General features: G+C 39.2%; 1 pseudogene; it reads right to left on the minus strand.

The window, feature by feature from the left end:
- Positions 1-10327: 10327 nt before the first annotated feature.
- On the minus strand, positions 10328-11177 carry LOC101712723 (pre-mRNA-splicing regulator WTAP-like; annotated as a pseudogene).
- Positions 11178-12344: the final 1167 nt, after the last annotated feature.

The following is a 12344-nucleotide window of genomic DNA, read 5'->3' on the forward strand; positions in this document are numbered from 1 at the left end:
CTTGGCTTCTTGGCCTCCTGCTGACTTGAATTCGGCAGCTTCTCCCCAACACTGGGAGCTGATAGATGGAGCCAGCAGCTGCTCTGAGTTCTGAGCTCAGTTGGTCCTTCTCCAAGACGACTACTATTCCTCTCCTGGGGGACATCTGAACCCAAATAACTCACCAGCTACTGCAGTCCACTGAGCCCACGGCTCCGTTCCACTGCTGTTTCTCCATGGAGGCCTCTGGGGTCACCAGTAGTTCTTGTGAACCTGCAGGTTCAAGGAGCCCCTCCCACACAGTGAGTCAGGGTGCAGGGAGAAAGTGCCGCTTGCCACCTCATTCTTGTGCATTGAAGTCTCTTTCTTCACTCTCCCCATGGAGTTCAATTATTGCTTTAGATCTTTGCTGGGTCCCAGGGACCCACTTCCCTTCTTCTTTTCTTTCTATTGCTATATTCCAGCATCTGGATACCAACCCTCAGATAGGCTGTTTCTCTGCTGCTTACCATTCTGACATCTTGATTGAAATTCAGCAAATGTTAATGTTGTTCAATGTATTAAATATCTTTTATAAATTACTATTTAGTACACTCTATGATATAATTAATAAAAAATACACAAATGCACAGATACAGTCTTTCAAAGTTTCATTATAATTCCCTTATTCTTGAAATTTCCTAAACCATGTGATTACAATAGAAAAACTATGTTGTATCTATCTCTTCACCCAACTATCTATCTATTTATCTGCATTTATCAGAAAAGCCAAACAAAAATTTTTTACCAGAATCTTTAGATAGCACATTGGATAATGTTGATAAATAACATTATAAAAATCATAGCAAAAACATAATCAGAAAAAAAATGTATAAAGTAGGAGAAAATATTTGTATATCATACACCTTATAAGGGACAAAGTTCAAACTACATAAGGAATTCACACAAGTTCATAGGATGACAACAAGTAACCTGATATTAAAAAATATTTAAAAGACCTAAGGAAACATTTCTCAAAAGGAAACATACACATGACCAACAAGCACATGCAAGAAAACTGCTCAACATCACTGTTCACCAGGGAAATGCAAATCAAATCCACAAGGACCCATAAGCTAACACCTATCCCACTGACTATCATCAGAATGACGAGATATAACAAGTGCTGGGGAAGAAGTGTGAAAAAGGAAGCCTTGCACACTCTGTAGGAATGCAAATTAGTGCAGTCATTATCGAAAACAGTATGGAGGTTCCCCTCAAACTGAAAATAGAGCTACCATATGTTCTAGCAATCCCAGCAGTTGGCATATATCCAAAGCAAATGAAATCAGTATGTTGAAGAAATGTCTCTGGTATTCTTTGCTATATTATTATAGCCAGGATTAGGGATCAACCTACATGTCTATCAATACATAGGGTATGCATACACAGAGGAATAGTATTCAGGCTTGAAAAAGAAGGGCATTCTGCCCTTTGTGTCACCTTGGATACATCCAGAGGACATGGAGTTAAGCAAAATAAGCCAGCGCAGAAAAACAAACTCTACACAGTTCATTTATGTGTGGAATCTAAAAAGGCCAAACTCATAGAATCAGAGAGAGTAGTGGTTGAGAAGTGGTGGAGGAGGGACTTGCCTGTGATGTTGAGTAAGTGACAGAAATTTCAATTTGGAGAAATAAAATCCAAGAGGTCTATCATGGTGACAATTGTTAATCACTATATTCTATGAGGTATGATTGGAATATATCCTGAAAATTTAAATAGAACTATTACACATTGCCATGAAGCCCCCTCAAACTCCTTCCCCTTGCTTCAAACACTCATCCCATCCTTTTTATCATTTCCTGCAGCAGCTCTAGAGTACTCTTCCCTGAGTGTCTTTACCGGGTGTGATAAAAAAATGTAGTGAATTCTGCCGCTGAGCGCCATCCAATGGAAAGGCAGGCTCGTAAAAACATGACACTGTGTCCTCATCCACCTTAGTCACTGGATCTATCATTTGTGACTTCTGACTCTTCCCCAAAGTCAAAATGACCATGAATCCAGCAAGGACATCGAGGGAGCCAGGACAGGGTAAAGAAAGACACTCCAAAAAAGGTAGGTAAGGCAATGTTCATGTTAGTTAGCTTGATTCAAGCATTCCACCCAAATTTTTATTTTAAATATGCTATGTACTATAAATACATACAATCTGTATCTGTTAAATTTTTAAATAAAAAATAGCTGACATGAAAACTTTTTTCTTCCTATTCCTTTTCCACTTGCTGAATGACAATATACGCAGTGTGATTTTTTAACCGTCTTCTGATCTTGGCAAACTGGAATGGTGGGGGGAAATGAGACTCAAGTGAAGTAGGTTAACAATCTTCTTTGATTGCTGCCCTGAGATTGAATTCTTCCCAGTAAAGCAGAGCTCACTTCCAACCCCATAATCAAAGAAAGCTAAATATAGAAATGAAACAGATGGAGATCAAAATATTAACTGTATGTTGCAAGCAGAATGGGAAGATATGGCTTCGATCCGGGCCCCTGGGCGTTCTAGTCTTTCTGTGCTTCCCTTTCCCTAAAAACTTCACTGATTCCCTGCTACACAACACAGCTTGCCCTGCAGGCCCCCTCCACAGGGATCCCTCTGAGCTGGAGAAGGGTGCAGGGGGAGAAGACACTAGGATGGCTGAGCCTTAGGGCCCCTTTCTATCTCTTCTCCCAAGTCAGCCTCTCCTCCCTCTGCAGAAGGTTGAAGAGTGGGGCATTGCCGAGAGGCCAGAAGGAAGCACCAGCATTTCAAACCTCCAGCCAACTTAAAGCCTCTCTTTGATATGGACATTTGAGGGTTGTTGGTTCTTTCCACCATACTCTCCATGTTTCTGAAGGGCAGAGAAGAGAGGTGACTGTGATGTGCGATCAGAACTAGTATCTATCCTTTCATTAAAAAGGTGACTTGGTATTTTGGAATGGTGCATGGTTCATGAACTGTAGTTTGCTTTGAGCTATAGATTGTCACTTTTACTGCTGTATTATAACCATATCATGAACTATTGAGGTTTGCTTATCTACTGAACCTGCTTATTTACAGTTTCTTCTTATTAATATATTATTTTAATTATTAATAGTGTTATTCGCATGCATGTATGTATGTATCTAGGCATGAAAACACTGGCTTCTGAGGAATAGGAGCCTTAAGCTTCAGTGGACCATTTCAAAACACTTTTTAAAGTGTTTATCTTCTCCTGTATCTCACCAGCATCTGTGAAGGCTACATGTGGTCTATTTATTATAACACTGATTCCGGTCAGTCTGATTCATTTTAACCATTCTAGGTGGTGCGCACTTGGAAACCTTTTCAGCCAAGTGCGGCATCCTTTCTGAAGATCTTGTAAGGCTTTGGAAAAATACATCCCCCACAAGCCTTTTTTATACCTTCATAGGCAGATACTGCTGGGCACAAGCAAAGGTTCAAGGTGCCACTCTGTGGAGGGTGAGATCGACTTGGATTGGTTTGTAGCTGTCATGATAATGAACTGTGATCTATGCTGCTGGACTTATCTCTGTGTTACCATGGGATCTGGGGACCAAGTGATACCCCCGCCCCCCGGGAAGCCTCTGTTAAAAGACACTAGAGGGGTTCAGGACAAACAGCGAAGTTACAAGGCCAAAGCAAGGCCGTGGTGGTAGGGCTGAACTTCCCCAGGGATGGATGGCTTAAGAGCAGGCCAGGATCGAGGAAGCAATCACACAGAGTAAGGAGGGAAAGGGGCTCCCAGGGGGCCAGGCAGGCAGACCTAGTGTCAGGTGCCCTCAGGTGTATGCAGAGTTTACCTATGTGAACCAATGGAAGTCAAGGCAAACAGTCTGCTATGAATGGGCAGAGAGCGAATATGTGACAGGCAAAATAAACGAGACCTTTGGATGATTTTTAAAAGCATTTTTCTGGCCTAACAAAGCCATTTGTAGCTGGGCACAGTGGCACAGACTTGTGATTGCAGCACTCTGGGAGGCTGAGGGAAAAACATGGCAAGTTTGAGCTCAGCACAACTCAGTGAGTCTGTTTAGAAAAAAAAAAATCCTGAGGACGTAGCTCAGTGCAAAGGCCTTGGGTTCAATCCCCAGGTCTGGGCAGAAAAGGGGTTTGCAAATCCCAAAAATGGGGTTTGCAGCAAAGAGAGACTAATCCATACTTATGAGGGTCAGTTGGATACTCACATGAAAATCTTGCTTTTTAAATGATAGTAGTGCTTTGTACAAATTTTTAAAAAATCAAAAATACCCATATTAATTGCTTTTGTAAATTATCAAAATACATAAAATGCGCAGTCTTATTAGATGGAAGAACATTTTCATGTCTTAAAAGCTGAAAGCTATCTGTTTTAAGGTTGAGGCATCCATCCCTTTTAACTAAAAATGTAATCCCCTTGCTACTGCTATGTCTGCTTTTCATCTTACCTGGTTGTTAAGGGGAGGCTGAGTAATCTTTCAAGATCCAATGATATACTAAAGAGAGTGGAAGAATGAATATGCCAAACACTTTCTCACATAAAATCCTGAGAGAGCAGGAGCCAGGATTTATATAGATAATATAGCAAAAAAAAGGAGATAAATTAAAGACATACACATTTTTCTCCCAAAGTATTAATTGGTTGGCTCTCGGCATATGTATCACAGGCTACTACATGGCAATATGTTGGCTTGTGCACAACGTACTTTTAAATTGTAGAAGTTAAATCTCATCCCTGGAAAAGCCTGGGGCAAGTCACTGAACTGCTCTGTATAACTCTCTCCACCTGTCCATCAGGCATAATTCTCATCCCTCACTGCAGTATAATTAATCTTTGGATCTGTATCATGGAGACAGTATTACGTATAGTGTAGAATCAATTACTTTGATAATTTGGGCTTATAGCACCTGCTACTGAAGATATAATTGTTTGTTTGGAACATATAGATATTATACATTGCAAAGTTTCTAAAATACTCTTCGACTCTTTCTTGAACAGAGTACAGTATTCTGTCATCCATGGTTCCTCTATCTGAAGTTTTATCTACTCATTAACTGCAGCCTAAATATATTAAATATAAATTTGTAAAATTGGACCATTCACACAGTTTAAGTTATATATCCTTCTGAGAAGCTTGTTGAAACCTCTCGTGCTCTGTTCTGTCCTTCCTGGATCATCCTTTGCCTTCAGGTCTATGCCATGTATGACACTGCCCATTCACAGGTAGCCGTCTTTGGCACCAAACCAAGCGTCTCCACCGAATGGCAGCACTGTGATCAAGTTATGGGGGTTTTCCTTAATAATGGCTGCAAAGAGAAGCCATGAAGTATTTCTTGTAAGAGAGAAGAAGAAAGTTCTAAACTTAATAAGGAAAGAAAAGTTGTACGCTGAGGTTGCTATGATCTACAATACAATAGAAATTTTGAAAAAGAGAGAATGCATAGAACATTTATTACAGTACACCGCTGTAAGTGTTCCATGTTATTACTAGTTGTTGCTCTTCTCTTACTGCGCCTAATTTACAAAATAACTTTACCGTAAGTAAAGGAAAATGACTATTGTGGACAGGGTTCAGTACTCTTAGGCATCTGCTAAGTGTTTTGGAAAGAATCTCCCAGACAGAGGGCACTACTGTTTCACAGTCAAAATAGTATGTGGTGTAGTAACAGGTCAGCGATAAATGAGACAATTACCCTGAAGAGCCCAGCCACACACTTGCCCTGAGTTGGTGGTTGCTGAATGTTGGATTTTCAGAGTGGAGATGTGTCCGTTGCAGAGGTGTCTGGAGGCTGAACTGGGATCTTTTTTCTGTGAGGCCCTGTCCTGGTCCTGCACACTGTGGGGTGGTTACCAGCAGTATTGGCCTCTTCCTCGTAGGTGCTAGCGCCATCCCCACCACTCACTTGCGACAGCTCCAAGCCAAAATGACTTCCAGAATTACCAAGTCTTCTTAGGGGCAAGTATGAAGACCACAGGTCCACGACAACATTTGCTATACACAGATGATGGGTAATAAATATTTACTAACTTGATTAATGAAAAAACAAAAGGTTATGTTAAATTGTGACCTCTTAGAAAGCTTATTTAATCTTTACAATTTGGTAAAGCAGTTTTAATTTTTTCCACTTGAATTTAATAAGAAAAGTAGAACTTGGAAAAATAAGAGTATCATTAAGATTAGTTACTAATCCTTCAAAAGTATGTCAAATATTGGAATTATGAAACTGTATCTGTAGTTTCTAATTTATTTCTTTGCTTAAAATTTGAATTGGCATTCCATGAAGGAAAGTGACCACATAGGGCTTGGATGTCTACTCATTCAGTCCGTAGGGTTGTCATCCTGTCCAGGACAATTCTCTATATGGTCTTTTATCTTCTTAAAAAGTCAAAAGACAAATATTTAAACTTGGGGGATTAGCATTCTACCTGAACCTGCTCATACAGCAGGAAGCATAATAGCACGCATAAAGTGGGCAGTGGTTTATGCAACAAAGTTCTCTTGCTACAATATTGAATCAGACAGTAGTAACACTTTCAGAGCTTTTCCCCTCAGTATGTGATTCATTATGATCTTTTCACTCTTTTTGAGAACTAACTAGATACTACATTATTCTTACACAGGGTACAAGGAAATCAAAATTTATAGAGACAAAGATAAAGTGACTTGTTCAACACAACAGGGAGGTCATATTCACTGATTTGACGTGGGACAAATCAAGACCAAAACACGATGTCAGTAATATTACTAGTTTAACGTTTTGCTACCTGAAGTGCAACCAATGAGTTCAAATAGAGGAATGGTGTTGGATTGGGGAACATCTGTCATTTCCTTGACTTTCTCATCACAAAAAGTGTTGGCCTATAACTCCACAAAGCTCCAAGGAAAGGATGCTCATGAGATTTCCCAACAGTAGCATCTATGCCTCACTCACACTGCATAAACTGAGTCTCACGGGCTCATTTTAGATGCAACCTACTTCAACGCCCTTTACCCCCACTTACTTGGAGTGTGTCAGCTGCCCTTCTTCTTTGCTTCTGTAGTTCCATGTTCTTGTTGTCTCCATTCACTTGCTGTTGACTGTGACAGCATCATCTCTGCCCTGGGATCTGAGGTTCATAAGGGGAGGATCCAAGGCTTCTGTCCACACCTGCAGGGCACTGGAGAGTAGAAAGTGTAAGACACAAAATTAGACACGTGTGGAATCTAACTGATCTCTGGACATGCTGGGATCTCCTCCTACCTCATGAGTCATCCAACTGAAGGTACCTCTGATCCCCTGCATTTTCCCATATGATATTTCAGCTATTAGCCTGAAAATTCTCCAGAAAGGAAGTCCTCAAGGTTTTTAGACTCTTGGTTTCCAGAGGTATTTATACATGTTTCAAGAAGATTACATTCCTTAGTGTGTTGATGATATTTGATTTTACTGTCTCTCCTTTCCAGCAGACTGTGAGCTTCTCTATTACAAAATTATGAATATTTTGTGTGTATTCTTGGCTCTGAAACACAGTCCTTGGCTCGTTGGTGATTCTTAGTTTGTATCCATGGCTATCCATGTCCATAAAGGAAACTTTCTGAGATTTCTCTGAATATGTAAGGACTTGTTTGGATAATTGCAGTTTGTATATAGGGGCCTGCTTTGTTGAATTGCTGAGGCAGAAAGAAGGGAAAATACCGTCACTTCTAGAACACATAAGTACATGCATGCACACACTGTACACAGAGGAAGCTGCACGGAACAGGAGAGTAAGTGCTAATTATGTCAGACAAAAGCCATCTTGTACAGAAATGGAGCTGGTGGCAGAGGGGCCTTAGTGACGGGACAAGAATGACCACTATATAGAACTTTGAAGTTTGTGTGTTTGCCTTCTGGGGTGGGGCGCATTGCACAGACAACACTAGGTATGACGAAGATACCCACAGATACTTTGGATAGTAATATTCGATTTCCAAACAATAGGTTTAAAAATCTGTGCCACTATGCCTGGGGAAACTTAGTCATTTTGAATTTCTTTCATTCTTCAAATAAGCAACTACCTGCAACAGGTTGCGAAGCCTCAAGTTTTATAAGAATGTTGTACTATGGAAAACATGCAAGAAGTATTGCATCCACTGCTTATACATTAAAATAAGATTTATCATGTAGAGTTTCTTGAGGGAGCTCTCTCCTCCTCCATCTGTGGCTCCTGCCCCAGGAAACAAGATCCACCACCTTGCACCTCAAGGGAGTCACTGAGCCATTTTAATAGACCTCGTGGCTCCATCACAGAAAAAGCCAAATATGAATGCACAGATGATTGTTCTGAACTTTGTACTTCCTGCAGTTCCTGCCTGCTTGGAGCTAACCTTGTCTTCAACTTGCACCACATCTACCATGAACATGAAACTTGAGGCTATTCCAAGTTCTTTAAATCTTCTCATTCGCCGTGAAACTCCACATGGCAGACTTGGGACTTCATGCTGTGGGCTGAAATCACCTCTGCAGCTTGTGTGTTCCTGGACTGACCCATACTCCTCTTTGACTTCTCCATTCCTTACATGTTGCCCATGTAGTATGCACAAGCCTCACCCCCCCCAGCCCCTCATAGCAACGGAGACCCCCCATGCTGAGGTTATTCCATACGTGTTACTGTGTCCTTTCCGTCTGTCTCTCCCTAAGTGAGGATGGAGACTGCTGTATCCCAGGAAAAATAGCAAGTGGTGGATGTTTCTTCTTGGAAAACCCAATAAGTGAACTGCTCATCCTTGTATATCTATCCTGTTTTAAAACTTGGCACAAAATTGTCGACTAGTGCTTTCTGAATGAATAAACAAGCATAATTAGATTTGGGGATTTACATTTGTGCTAGCGAAACACAGGTTTTCTGCCTCTTATCTCCGATAGTATTTTATGCATGCACATGTTGCTGTTTAATTATACTTATATACAGCTTCTTCCTGAGAGCAAGTATAGTGTGATTCATCTTTTTGATATCCCAAGGCATCTCTCACCAACCCAATACCATAGCAATAGAAATGTCAGGGATAATTTTAGGAAAAGGGCAGAAACAAACCAATAAATAGTTTGTCCAGGGAGTTACTTTTATTTTGCTTTTCTAAATGTACTGATCAATACATTAAGGAGGCAGAATTAGCAAGTGTATACATAGACAGAGCCAGCCTCTAATTTTCCGTCAATTCCAATGGAAAGGGTGCATTTTAAACTGGTCAAATGATAGCACAGGAGAAGAAAGAAATTACAACTTTGAGAAAAGTTAAGCCTGAAGAGGGTGACTCAAACTGCAATGATATTTTTATTGAATGGGTATAATTTTAACACTTGTGCTTGACTTTGTCTCTTTATTCTATTGAACCAGGATGCTATGACTCTCATGTAATTGCATAGTCCTATAACTATTACACCCACAGAAAGTCTATATATAATATATATAATATTGAGCCAGACTTAGTGAAAAATGGTTGAAATGTTAAATCAGCTATCACTGAGGAGAATTTTCTTATATTGCTGAGAAATATTAATGACAAGAAAAAGTAGGATTATAAAGCAATGATAAACTAGGAGAAGTTGCCACCATTTTTTTTCAAGGCACATTTAATTTAATAGCAGAAGTGTTAACACAAAAGGCCCAAATACAATGAAGCAACACACTCTCCCATTAACATCAGAGACAAGGCTCTTTTCTTTTTTTTTCGTACCTGGGATCGAACTCGGGTTCTTAGCTTGCAAGGCAGGCAGTGGAACCACTGAGCTAAATCCCTGGCCCAACAATGCTCTTTTAACATGTGCCTGTTGAATGAGATGAGGGTTTCATAAAGTTCACTACTGAAAAAATTATTCAGTGAGTCTCATCACAGCCAATATCCTTATACAATTTAGTTGTGAAATGAATGTTTATAATGCTTTGAACAGTTTAAGCCTGAAATCTGATACCACTCCTTCATGTTTGTACAGCCCTTAGTTAAGATTATCTACAGTTTTTGAAACCATTCAAAGAACAAACCATTGATTAAAATGATATTAATTTAGGCTATATTAAATAATACAGAGCCCTAAAGCTACATGGTTAAATATATGTACTACTTTACCAACATCTATTATTTCTTTTGTGACTATTCAAGTTGGTACTTAGCAAATAAGCCCTTTAAAGGCAAAATTCACCTCGTTTGAGTTTTGACCCAGAAGTTCAACAACAATCACGAAGTCCACAGTCTTACTGGCAAAACTGATATACAGTGTCTCTAAGTCACCATGCCCAAGGTTAAGAGCGATGCATATTCCATTTTTACATTTAACTGGAATTTTACATGTTCATTTCAAGATTTGAAATCTCTAGGTTTTCAATCTTCCAAACTGTCTGAAGACACCGTGTGCCACAGAATAAAGACTTCTGTTTCTCCCTCTATTTTCTTCAAACAGAAACATTTCTCAAGTGTCTACATGTTCTAGAAGGGGAATTTTTCGAAGGTGGCCTCTTCTTTGGAATAGTCTGATGGCATCAGGCCTCTGAAGCAAGGGGAAGGGGAAGAGAAAAAGGCTGAAACACAGGGTTCATCTGGTAAGTTTTACATTAACTATTACAAGCTGGACAGTAGAAGAATGTGGCTTTTTTTTTTTTTTTGCTCAAAAAGTCTGAGTCTTGGTGTGCAAATGAGCATTTGGCTGTCCCACGACAGCTTTCTCATAGTGGGACTGTCAGGGAAGTCTTGACTGGGGAGTATGATTTGTTTACCTATCAGGTGTAAACTTCCAGGCACTCAGTTCATTTTGGGCTTGTTCCAGTTTGTCTTTAGTCTGTTCCAGTTCACCTTTCATTTTGAGGAAAAACAAGTTGATCGCTGGGTCTACCATTGTTGCTCTCAGTTGGACAACACTTGGCTGCTAGACTTGCCTGAGGTACTGGATTGGAGTAGTACACTCTTGCATCTCTTGTTCCTTGGTTGCTAGTCACATTACAAGGATGTTTTTCCTATGTGCAGACTCTTGCTGTTGCTGCTTTAGCTTTTCTTCAGATTCCCATAAGACAGTTACATCATTTGAGTTAAGATCTGTGCACTTGCCCTCCAAAGCTTGAACATATGCTTCGTATTGTTTCCATTTCAGAATTATCTCATCTTGCGCCATAACTTCGAAGTCTGTTTCACTCAGTCGAACCTTTTTGGGAAGAGGTTCTTCTTTGGTCATCTTGAATCCTCTGCATACCCCAGCCACTGGCCCTGCCACGCTCCTTCAGTTGATCCCTGTCACTCCCTTTATTTGCCAGTTGCCACCATTTTTGAGCACTTAGTATATTTCAAGTTTTGGGATTTTCATCTATTACCCTTAGACATTTAAAATTTATAAACTGTACAAACATATACTAAAAAAGTTATAAATACTTATGCATCTAACAGATCCCCAGCAAACTCAAGGAAAATGTGACAGAAGAGAAGAAAGAGATCAACAATTCACTAATAATAGCTGCAGAGTTCAGCACCCACTTTCAGTAATTATCAGAAGAATGGTTACTCATAACTTATTAAAGAAAAAGAAACACTATCCACAAAGTCTCAAATCATCATAAATGGTATGCTCCATTTAAATTTTAAAAAGAGAAATATAATGTAATAAAATATGTGGACAAAATATGCAAAACAAAAGAGGAATTACTTACATTCATACATACATACATACATTTACTTATTTAGAGATAGGGTCTCACTGAATAGTCCAGGCTGGCCTCAAACTTGTGATGATCCTTCTGCCTCATCCTCCCAACTTTTAAATAACTGTAATAGAAATAATAAAAAAACAGAGTTTTCAAAGTAACAGAAGAATCATAAGTATGCAGAATCATAAAAGAAATGGTTAGACAACAAAGTCAATGAAAAGTAAGCAAATAATAAATCAGGAGGTAAATACTTTTTCTGAGAACTGAAGATATTTCGAAAAAAAAATAAGAACAGAAACTAAAAACAGTAATATGCTGGAGAGGAAAATATCACTAAATGAAATAAGATGAAAAATGAGTGAAGTTGCTGGAAAAAAATTGTAGCAATGTAAGGGAGAATTACTACATACACATGATGATTCTGAAAAAAATGACATGAAAAATTAAATGGAGAAATCTATGTAGAGCTATAATACAAAAATAATTGCTGAGTTAATATGCCACCTATGTATGCAGACAAAAAGATATATAGTATCTCAGGAAATTTTGATAAGCAATATTAAAGCGTATCTTTGTAAAGTCACTGGTCTTAAGAAATAATTCTATTGTTATTGAGGTGAGATTGTCACTACCTACAGGATAGGAAAACTCATCTGAAATAAACCTTATTCACAGCAGCATTCAATAATAAAAGGACTCAGAGTTGTTCATAAAATTATC

This window comes from Heterocephalus glaber, unplaced genomic scaffold, assembly GCF_053883595.1.
Source record: "Heterocephalus glaber isolate CG9 unplaced genomic scaffold, H.glaber_assembly_v1.0 deba00001724, whole genome shotgun sequence".
Taxonomy (NCBI): Eukaryota; Metazoa; Chordata; class Mammalia; order Rodentia; family Bathyergidae; genus Heterocephalus; species Heterocephalus glaber.